The 12,390-nt window shown below is 34.8% G+C and overlaps 1 protein-coding gene across 1 annotated transcript in view; it reads left to right on the plus strand.

The window, feature by feature from the left end:
* The window catches only part of TRDN (triadin), a 199,312-nt gene that overhangs the window by 42,793 nt on the left and 144,129 nt on the right, over nucleotides 1-12,390 (plus strand). The gene's annotated exons all lie outside the window — the stretch shown is intronic.

The following is a 12,390-nucleotide window of genomic DNA, read 5'->3' on the forward strand; positions in this document are numbered from 1 at the left end:
TATTGAGATGTTCTCCTCAGGATTCAAAGCTCACAGTCTCCCTTAGAGATAAATTCCTGAGAAAGGTATCTGTGTTTGGTGTGAGGGAAACAGAAGAGCTGATGGTGATTCTTGTGGAGCTTGTTCCTTTGGGGATAAATCAGTAACGTAGAAGTGAAAGTGCCCAACTTCAAGCATGCTTCATCTGCCTAAGCTGTAAAACAGATGTTGAGTGGGCTTCCCACTTCTTGCATGTGTGCTCAGGATCTTTCCCCTGAGGATAAGGAATTTAATCCTTGTCTCCTTGTAACAAGATATTTCTTGACTAAGACTGATGAAGGAAGTGTCCTAGGGCCCTACCTAAACACAGGCATAAATGTTCAGAGACATGTCTGCAAATTACTTGTTACCATTTCCAGGCTGCATAAGATCTCCATTTCATCTTGATGACTACAGTCTGGCCTTTTTGTCATTTCTTTTTCTGGGTGACAAAAATAAAACATATCTGGCATGAAGCCATGTTTTTTCTCTTCTGGCCACCATTAGGGCTGGACCCAAAGAAGGACCAGCAATTTTGGGGATGTTTTGGATATAAAAATGTTTGTAGCTAAATCCACAAAATCAATATCACGTTTTTGGGTTTAGAGCATTTTTTGTTTTCATTCAAAGGACCAATTCTGCATCATGGTCTCATCTACTCTGTGCAGCATTTCTGTCCATGTGAGTTGTACTTTGGATGACTCTTACAATGGAGCATTTGAACATCCTAAACAAATAAAAAGAATGAGACCAAGTAGTACACTCCAGAAGAGGAACAGTATGGTGTTTTGGTTTTTGGTTTTTTTTTTGTACATATTTAAGAGAAATTTCTCTCAAATTTCAATCTGAAAATGTACACATTAGATAAGATATTGTTGTACCTGTTTTTTTTTTAAGTATTTGTGTGGAAAGAGCTTTCATTTATAGGCAGATGAGAGCTTTTGAAAAATCTTCTCACCTATTTTGGGTGAGATTTTGGACAAGCCTCCATTTTTTTTATTTGCTGGCAATTTTTATGGTCATTAACATGTTGGCACTAGATTTACTTTATAATGGAAATAAAGTAAATGCAAAAATAAAAAGACTGTTGGTAATACAGTAGAATCACATGCTGAAAAATAAACAAACAAGAAAAAAAACAACAAAGGTAGTGGTGAGGATACTCTGCAGTGATGAAAGTAAGAGTGAAGAGTGTAATGATAATTACAAGCCCAAAGAAAGTGAAGATCACTTCTGTATAGATGTAAATAGAAAGCAAAGATAATAATGCAAGTATTAACAATGGGCTGGCATATATAACAGAACTAGTATCAGTCTCAGAATCCTTAAAAAGGGATGAAAACTCTTCTCAAATGTCTTCTTATTGCAATTATTTTTTGCCATCCTGTCTTATCACTAATATTTATTTTTTGTAATTGGAAGTGTGAACATTCATAATGTCCATGGAAATCATAATCTCAGTCAGAGTTACTGAAAGATTATACTTTAGAGGACTTTGCTGCCTTCAACAGTGAGTACTCTCAAAATGGAAAAATGTACTTACTCATAGAAGACACTCAGATGTCTAATAATAGTTTCTTATAGGCTTAATGCTTCATAAATAGCTACATTTATTTCTAGAACAATCATTATGAGTGATAATGCTGTTTATTTTCTTAGGGTCAGTTTGACCTTTAAAGATAAATCCAGTTATTTTACGTTTGTAATTTTTTTCATATTTTTATCTTTTGACTAACATTTATTGCTGTCAAAACAGAGAGAAATATTTATTGTTTTTTGGTGCACGCATTTGGCATCAGATGTGAGACTTGTAAAGACCTGAAAAACATGGTGAACAAAATTGAAAATAATGACCTATAAAATATAGGCAAATGAAAACACTTCAGTACTGTCAATGGATAAAATACAATTATTAAACTGTCCTGGAACCTCACTCCAGTTTACATACATGTAATTAATAATTTAAATCTGAGGCAAAATTTGTTTAGTTTATCGCTGTACATCCAACAAAATGAGCACTTGTAACATTTAGTTTTGTATGTTACAGTAGCATTTTCTTCTACTTCAACACAGACAGTGCATTCTGGCTAGGAAATGTGAGTCTCATAATTTGTTCTTGTGAAGAAGTTGTTCAAAATCTTTAAAAATATAGTATCATTAGAGCTGTTCATCTTTTTTATCTTGCACTCGGAGGCTTAGTAAATTGACTTTGTAAGATATTCTTAGATTTTGTATTTGTGCTTCAATGGAATCCACCCCCCCTTCCCTTCAAAAGTTCCTTTGTAAGGGATTCTGATTTAAAATAATACAGTGAACTTTGACAACACTGAATCAGAAATGTAGCACCATTGTGGCATCGTTACCATCTCTGCATGAACAAATGAATTTATATTGACATAAGATTATTCTATAACAGCAATCACATCAAACATGACTTCCATGATATCTAGACATTAGATAGATCTCTGTGAGTTAGAGCATCTGTATGAGATGGAAAGATAAAGATCTATAAAAATAGTTATATGAAATGGTCCTATTCTCTTTATTTTTTATTTTAAAAAATGCAGTTAGTAAGTCATAGATTAAAATAAGAAGCCACAAAAACAAACAAACAAACAAAAACAAAACAAACAAAAACTGTGCCCGGTGGCGCAGTGGTAGGAATGCTGCGTTGCAACACTGGAGGCTCAGGTTCGAATCCCCGCTGTGGCGCAAGTGGTAGAAGTGCCGCTCGAATCCCGGAGGTTGAACTTGACGATCTCTAAGGTCCCTTCCAACCCACACGAGACTGTGATACTGTGATACTGTGAACCCAGAATTTTCTGGTACAGGTTCCAAGAAACATTGTTAATTATAAATAAAATTTTTTGGAAACGATCACATCCCTCTTTCCACCCTGTCTTCTGTTCAGATGAGAATGTATTTCCCTGATGATTAGACTGGTAATTAATATGCTGTTAACATAGTTCATGATCTTCTGAAAAGACATGACAGCTACTAAGGACACAGGTCATTTCACTGACTTATCCTCAGCAGCTCCGGCCAAACTTTTCTACATTTTTTAAAAGAACTGTAATTTATAGAAGATAATAATTTCCTCTTACTATAGCTTATATCTGCAGAACTGCTAGAAAAATTTCCATTGCTAGCTAACATCATAACTACCCTTTCTTCTTGGAAAAAATACAAAAAATAGAACATCATCTTCTATCATCTAGAAGATCTCTTGCAATGCAGTAAAACAATCTGGAATTGTAAAGAAAACAAATGAGTCTTCTGGAAATAATACTCATGTTTAGAAAATATTTATAGAAAGAAATAAGTATTTTCCAACTAAAATGTTGGGAATGCACTAGAGAAAAGAAATTCAAAGTAAAGTAGATGCAACCTGAAATCTGAAATACCAGTGTGGTAGTTGTATTCTAGAAATTCATTATTCAGTTCCATTCATCCCTAAAGTACATATCTATTTGTACTGGTAATGCCTTCTGAATTCAGTTTCTTTTACGTTGCCATATGGTAATGTTCAATTTTCTGCATATGAATTGCCGCTACAGATCTCTGTAAAAGGCTTTCACCGTCTCCCTAGGCTGCCCTTTACTACAAAGCAGTTGGTGTATCATTGTGTAAAGTACACCCTGTGTTAAAAGATGAAAATCCATGATTGATTCTATTATCAGATGTTTTTTCTGATATCACTGCTTTTCCAGATATCTGTTCTTTACATATTTCGTGGCATCCATTTCTGTTGCTAACGTTCTTTGTCTTGTTTTACTTATTCTCATCAATACATTATTAACATATCCACTATGAAATAGTATTTTACGATATAAGTAAAATATTTTCCATATTATCCAGGTGAAATTATACTGCATACTTCTAGGGAATAGAGATGCTCAATTATAGCTCTTTTCCCAGTTGAAGAATGGTGACTGAATTTCAGTTTGAGTTCTAACATTTTAATCCAAAGTTGCTGGCTATTTCTTAAAGGAAATACAGAGAGCTTTGAAACACAAGGGCAGTTGTTCAAAGTTGTTCAATCCTGAGTTGAAGTGAAACAGAAGTTTTCAGATGTTTAAGCTATGCTCTTAAATCATGGAAAGTCTTAGGTGAAGCTACCCATGTTATCATAGTGGATAACATTTGTGTCCTAGCAGTGAGGTCTCAGGATGTTCTTACACAAAAGAGAGGAGTGTAAGGTAGATTCCCTCCTGAGTGTGAGCTTGCTGTACCAGAGATACTGTCTGATCTAGTAAGTGAAAGCTAAGAAAGGACTTATATATTCATTTCAATTATTTTCCAGGTGGAAAAAAGTTTCTTTTGTGCTAGATTTCTTCTCATCTCTAGATAATTTTATCTCCATTGCCTTTAAACATATTTACCTTGAACTTAGCTGGCAAGATCACAAAAAAGGAATGAGTTTGAAAGTCTATTCAAAGCACAGATAAACCTATAGCACCAAAATTCACTATAAAAGTTCCAGATATAGGCTATTGCAAGTGGAGTCCTATGCCTGTGACCTTTAGATCCAGTATCTTTCTCTTGCATGCCAGGACTTTAAAAAAAGCCCATCTTAGCAAATCTAGAAACAAATAATACAAATTGGCGTGATAATAGATTAAGACCAAATTTGCATAGCTTACATTTTTTAAGCTGAGCACAGAAAGAGTGATTATTCTCTTACTTCCTTTTTTTTTTTGTGTGTGTGTGTGTGTGTGGGGGGGGGGGTTGTTATTCACACACACACAGAATTAGATATTGTCTGCATTTTGTCCTTGTAAGATTACATTCAATTAAATGCATGTTATGATAAAATTGATTATGAAAAACATCATTTAAAACTGGTCAAATAACATCTGTTAGAGATGGAATTCATAAAAAGAAATTTATTGCAACCATTTTACTTCTACAGAAAGAAAAGAACAATCTGTTTTTTGATCCTATTGTTCTATCTCTAATTCATTTTTTCTTTTGGAGGCATGTGTTTTATGTACGTGTAGCGCTTTTAAAAATCCAAGTTTCATTAAATTTCTTTTACATTTCAGAACCAAGATACAGAATTGGAAATGGAGAACAAAACCAAACCAAAAATAGTCGGCATATTAATATACTTGTAATAGAATAGAAACTACTTGTGTAAATTATTTTCCACCTTCAATTTTTTCCAAAATCCAGTCACTAAATTTCCCCCATTAAAAAAAAAAAAAAAAACAAAACCAAAACTTGTCTATGGTCTTCTTGAAAGTGCAAATTATAGCATCCAAGATTATTAATCCATGAAACAGTCAAAATTTTTCTTTTACGAAATTATTTTTTGACTGCGAATTGAGTTGAGAAAAGCCTCCAAACATGAAAAATGCCTCAGAAGGAAAAGTTTGGGCACTAGGTCAAGTTCCATGTACTATGATAAACTGGAGCTTTTGAGCTGGACTTCATTTTTTAGGTAATAAGTAATAGTCTCGTGGGGGTTGGAAAGGACCTTAGAGGATCATCGAGTCCAACCCCCGGGATTCGAGCCTCTGTGTAGCAGAGCGGCACTTCTACCACTTGCGCCACAGGGGGGGATTCGAACACCCGGGCTCCGGTGTTGCAACGCAGCATTCCTACCACTGCGCCACCGGGGCACACAGCTATTCCCTTTTTTTGGCAGAGCACATAGTTCGTTCATCATTTGGATTTACCTCAAATAAACATAAATAAATTTTCCATCTTTACAGCTAATTCTTCAGCGCTGGAGGCTTTTATTTAACTTCTTTCATCTGAGTTTTTCAGGAAAAATAATTATTTTATTATTTTTCTAAAAGACAATTTTGTACTGAAACATAATGAAGGATTTAATTTTTAAGCAACTGTTGTAAATGAAATAAGAAAGTACCACTTAAAAAATAGGGGTGGGGGGGGTAATCAATGACGCTCACACAATTGCTCAGGTTGGAAAAGACCTCAAAGATCACCAAGTCCAACCACAAATACTGGTAAAAAGCGAATTATGGATAGTTTAAAACAGTAGCTTATAATAAAATCTTTATGTGGGCTGGGGTGTTTTGCTGTTATGAAAATAGCATGCACTCTGTTCTGAAAATACCATCTTTCAAATGTGTCTCCTTTGATGTATACTCTGCTAAAAATAAAGAAAAACAAAATATAACACCAGAATCAATGCATTCCTTAGTAAAATGAGGAAGATGTCCACAGGTCATACACAATGCATTTATATTACTGACTGGTAAAACTAAAATGGTGTGGATACAACTGAGTACTTCCTGAACTAGAATCTAATCTGTTTATTTTTGTCCCATTTTGGCATTATAAAAAGACAGCGTATATCAGCAAGGTACTGTTATGTCTCTATTTTCTGAGAGGAACTTCTTAGTAGGAAAGCCCACTTGCTTGCTGTACGCTACTCAAGATAAGTTGTTATGAAAATACAAAAGGGTCATGTTCTCTTTCTGATGGCTTTTACGTGATGTAGAACAAACTATTAAGAGGAGAAAATAAAGACAGCTATGGTGAAGTAGCTAAGCTTCATTTAATAGATTTAGGGGCAGTCAAAATCAATTCACAGCAGCCCTCTCAGTTTAGGAGAACATTCTATTCTGGGTAAATACATACTGAACAGAATGGCTATGACGATAAAAATGAGAAATGTTTTTCTGTGATCTCTATCAACAGTTGTTCTTCTGTGACCTCTGTCAACAGTAGTCCTACACAGGACATGAAATTCTAAAGAATACATATATACATAAATCTTAATTTTCACTCCAAACTGTAGTTGTGATTTCAGAAGAGTTAGGTAAACAATTTTGAAACTGTACTTAAGAGGCACTTTGGCCTGGTATTTCATACACTGGATGAGCACACAATCCCTTCAGTATTTTCATGGATAAGAGACAATTAATTTCTAATAGCATTTGCATGGCTCCAGAAGTTGCTCCGTACCCCAACCTGAAGTTTCTGTACATCTTCAGAATAGGATGAGATCTAAGGAAACACCATGAATAAGACTACACTACCAACAAGCTTTAGGGAAGTACCCGAATTGGTCCTATGCATTACTTAGACTTCTCAACTGTGAATGTTAGTACTTAAATCCTCCTGTAACATTACACTGGTTTTGGTTCCTAGATATATGTACAACACACCAATTTAATTTCCCAATTAAATATTTGCTATTATTTCTTTATGTTTTTCCCAGTTATGCCAGTTGTATTTCTTTTTCCCTGTGGTCCAAAGCTACATGATATATTAGTAGTTAGCTAGAAGTTGCTCAAACACACAACTTCATTTATTCTCCTCCTAGTCCCATAAGGATAACTGTCACCCTCACCAGCTGGTACTATCTAGATTAAAAATAGACATCAGCTGCAAAATTGCAAATTTCTCCTGAGGATACCAGCAGCAGGAGAGTTGACTATAATTCTTCATACAGACAGCATCAAGAAACATATTAGAAATGACATTCCTCTCATCTTCTAAAGCTCTTAACACCACTCACTCTTGCCATGCCCTCAGTGTCTGTTTCCATCATCTCTTCAGGATAATCAGCTGCCTACAACTAATTAGTCGTGATAAACTAGAAAGGATATAGTCCCATTAAATTGCTGGCAATAGATGTAAGGGTTTTGGCTTCTCAAAAGCAAATTATTAACCTCTGGTACATCAGAACTGTGAGTAGGACTCGTTCTCCTTTTCACACTTCAATATTTATGACTGTCAAAGCACTTAAGGTGCATTTTGTTGTGTTTCCTGTGAGTGAATATGAAAAAGAAAACCAACTGGTAAAATTTCCTTAGGAAAGAAATAGCATCATCATTTCAGATGAAATTCCATCAATTCAACTATACTTTTAAACAGTAGAGATGCTGAACATAATTTCTGTGCTTACTACGATATTTAAGAATAAAAAGGATTGCTTAAACATCAGGAGATAATATTAGATGTCAAGCATCAGAGTTAAATTTCCAGTGCTTTTGCTGACTATTGAAGTTAAATTGAGTGAATTTGTCTTGTGTTTTCAGATGGGAACAATAATTGATTTCTTCCTCACTTTGGCTCTTTTGCCATTGACACTTTGACTTTTGTTATTTTCTCTTTTTAACACAGAATAATATGTAGCATTATTATTTTGTTTTATACTTTTATTCTTTTATTTTAGGCAATTCTTATGGTATTGTATTATGGCAGCACCTATGAGCCTCAGCCCCCATTAACCAGAAAAGCTGTGAAAAGCTAACTGACCTTGCTAAGACTGCTACTGGACAGCTCTTCCCACTCATTTTCCACATTACAGGTGACATATACCTTAAAACAAAACAACAACAAAAATCCAAACCAAACTCACAAAGTAACCAGCAAAATACAAAGACAGCAACAAGAGAGCAGACAAAAGCTGATGAAGGAGGGAACTGTGTTGATGGAACCATAAGAATCTCTTTGTGCTAAGCCATGCAGGGGTGGTGCTTCTTCAGTCATGGTCTAGTAAGTTCACAGACCGCTGAGCCCGTGTTCATCCAAGAGGACTGCATTTTTTTTCTCTTTTTCCAATGGAGATTTTCCCATACCTGGGGCTTCACAGCGTACTGCCAGTGCCAGGCTGTTGTTAGATACTGCAAACTACCGATAGTAGAAATTAGCTTGGTGAAGGGTGGGGGAAGATAATGTCAAAACTGTATTTTCAGCGGGGATTTTCAGTAAAGCTTCCTTCGATACGGATCCTCAGCAGTCTTTGAGAGCCTGTTCTGGATCAGTAGCATATAGATATATTGGCCTGCTAAAAGTATAGCTGTCTCTGTCTCCTTTAAGCATCTTTAAATGGTCAATAAAAAGTCTACTAGCTTCCTTTCTAGAAGTTATTTAAAACAAAATAAACAAACAAACAAACAAACAAAACCATGCATATTCTGTATATGCACACAAACTCAACATCTAGAGAAACTAGCATCAGTCAATACCCATATTTAGGAAAATAAAGTACTAATCCATTCAAAATGCAAGAAATAAAAAAAAGGGAAAGACAATTTTCACACCTGCCTGATAAATACAAAGGAACCAATAAAATACAGCTTTAAAATACATACTCCCTTGCAATAATGTAATAAACTACACTGTCATCTCATGAAGAATAGGGATGGTTGCCGTGGTGATGAAGATTATCCTTACTGCTACTTCATTCTGTCATTTTTCTAAACATGAATTCATAGTACTTAGGATTTATTAACAATGTGTCACATTGATAGAGATAAATTACATACTTTAAACTGACCATGTAAGTCTTCCATGATATTATAGCCACTTTGTCAACTCAGCAATGAGATATGATGTGATTACTAGAAAATTAAAGCTCTTTGTCATAAAGGATGAGGCAGTATCAAAACTCTGTTTAGAGAAAAACATCAGTAGAATAATCTAATGTGTTTATTTATTTTAAATCTTTTGGAGTTAGCTAACAGTCTCTACTTTCTGTCTTTTAGATCAATCAAGATCAGCACATATTGAAACTAGATTTACTTGTGCTGGGAAAATTTATGTTATAATGCATTAGAACTGATGTTTCCCAGGCTACAGTACTTTATGATAGTTCTGAGTATAGTCAGATGTTTGTGAAAAGACCTTAGTGATGGCATATTTTGCAATATATAAAAATAAATATACAAACTTATGTACTATGAAGATATATTTCACTACATGGAATTTCTGTAGAGTTCTGTACAATATATGGAATCTTAGCTGTAGGAGAAAGTTGGGTGAAACTCTCACTGTTCCTGTCTAGCAAGTATCATTTTATGTTCATTATAGCAGTGCTTGTGTCAATAAAATTAATTACTGACAAAATATGAAGCTGATTTAGATGGCCACCTCTACAGTCATTGTTCCATATATATTCTGCAGACAAAAGTAAGAAAAAGAACTTTGCTAAAATATTAAAATAATTGAAACTTTTTTTTTCTTTTCTTTTTTTTCTTTTTTTTTTTTAAATATGTATTTGTATATGTCACAAGAAAAGGATACTGGTTTTTTTTTGAGAAATATGTTGAAGGTAGAGCTAAGTACATTGACTCTGTAGAGCTCAGCCATCTTGAGTCAAATAAGGATAGGTCAATGGTAAATGCTTTTGAAGTAAAAGAGGGTGGGCTTAGATTGGAGATGAAGAAGACATATTTACTATTTTTTACAGCAAGGATGGTGAGACAGGAACAGGTTGCTGAGAGAGATTGTGAATGAACCCTTCCAAGGGTCAAGCCCTGCTCTCCACTCCTCTTCTAATGCAGCCAAGAACATAGTTGGCCTTCTGTGCTGCAAATGCACACTGCTGGTCATGTCCAGCTTCTTGTCTCCCAGGATGCCCAAGTCCATTTCCACAGGCTGCTCTCAAGGAGAATTTCCCCCAGTTCGGACAAGTATCTGGGATTGCCCCAGCCCAAGTACAGCACTCTGCCCTTGGTCTTGTTGAACTTTATTATGTTCATTGGTACACTTCTCCAGCCTGTCCACATCCCTCTGGGAAGCTTCCCTTCCCTCCAGTGTATCGACTGCACTGCTTGTCCTGGATGTCCCTGTACATTACAGGGGAGTTGGACTTGATGGCCTTCAGAGGTCCCTTTCAATTCTAAGGATTTTATGATTCTTATATTTGTCCCTGTAGAATGTGATTTGTCACTCTGTGGGCCACAACCATATCTTTATGTAGAATGACCTTTGAGCTGGCTGAGATATGACTCCCATATATATTGTTGTGCAAAGGAAGTAACTGAACTTTCTTAAATGCATCATAAGGAAGGTAGTCCGGAGCAATGGCATAGAGAATTTCTCAGATATGCTCAGAAGCAGGGAGGAATTCTGTAGCTGCAAATAATCTTTGTCTTGCACTATTTCTACGATTATGTTATGGAAACTTGTCTAAGTATCCTTTTAAGCAGAACAAGAGGGAAATGTTTGAAAATCAAGCAATAGGATTCTCTCAGTAGATGGAAAAATTATCTTCATATAGTTACATGAGGACAAATAATCCAAGCTCAGCTGAAATACAGTAAATCAATATCTATATCAATAAACGCAATTTTTTCCTAATCACTGCATTTGAGATATGTAGACCAAAAAATGAACTACACAACCTAGCTGCAAAGTACAAGACAAAAATAGAACAAAAGTCCTTTTGGCTCATTGACATCATATAATTAGCTTAGTTATTCTGTCATACATAGGCAGCTAACAGTAATACGTATTTTATCCTTTGTGTTCCTTTATCTCCATGAATTTCCTTTTTGAAGGCTACATAGCATAGTTATGTTTCTTGTGAACAGAGCAAAATCTTTATTTTAGATGACTTACACCATCCAATAAAAACATTCTATATTTATTTATAATTCAAAAATGTTGAAGAGAGAAAATACCTTTGGCTACTGTATATCTTTGGCAATGCATGCTATTTACAACTGGAGCAAATAACTAGTGAGATAAATAGAATATTTCTACTCTCATTAACACACATTAGAGTAGCTCCTTAGAACTGAGATATAATAAGCACAATCTTTTAATCTGTTGTATTTCTTTGAGGGCCAGAACATGTGTTATTTAGAATCTAAAGATCAAATCTCACCCTTAAAAAAAGGAAGTAATGGACTCTGTTGAGATTTGTATGTATTTGATTTTGTCAAATATCCATTTGATCCAGTATTTTCTACCAGTTTTCCCCTGCAGGAAAATATGTATACTACCATAAACCAAATGCTCTGTTTAATGTTAAGAATTTATTTGGCACCAATAATACATGGCCATTACATTCGTACCACTGCAAGCAAGCAACATTATAAAAGCTTGATTAAATTCTGGTTTGTTTTTCCTACATTCCACTTTTTTCATTTTCTATATTATTGTGCTTTTGGCACAAAAAGGGCTGTAGAAAAAAAAAAATAACTATGAAGGTGTGTGGCAATAATAACAATGTCAGTGTCATAAGTGAGAAATTTTATTTTCAAGGTGTGGTGTAGCAAGGACTGACAAATACTGTACCACTTTCTCTTCTAACAAGACAGTTCTTAGCAAAGGGATTTATGAAATGGGCTTTAGTCTACAGCATGATTAAAATGAGTCATTCTCAGAAACTCTGGTTCCTAAAGCAGCAACTTTTATACCTGTTTGTAATTCATGTACAGCACTGAGTCTATCTTTGTTTGTGAGTTGAAGTTAATGACTGAGAATCTGAGCTTTAAAAATCTAGAATATGCAGTGAAAACATTACCTTTGAATAAACTTTACCTTTGGAAGCTAATTTGTAAAATACAAAATACTAATCCTGACAAACAACTAGAGATATATAGAGAAAATGCTAAATAAAAGCATGGTTTTTCCTGATTCATAACCAACATATGTTAT

Source organism: Coturnix japonica, chromosome 3 (genome assembly GCF_054131305.1).
Source record: "Coturnix japonica strain WE chromosome 3, WE-NBRP24, whole genome shotgun sequence".
In the NCBI taxonomy this organism is placed as follows: Eukaryota; Metazoa; Chordata; class Aves; order Galliformes; family Phasianidae; genus Coturnix; species Coturnix japonica.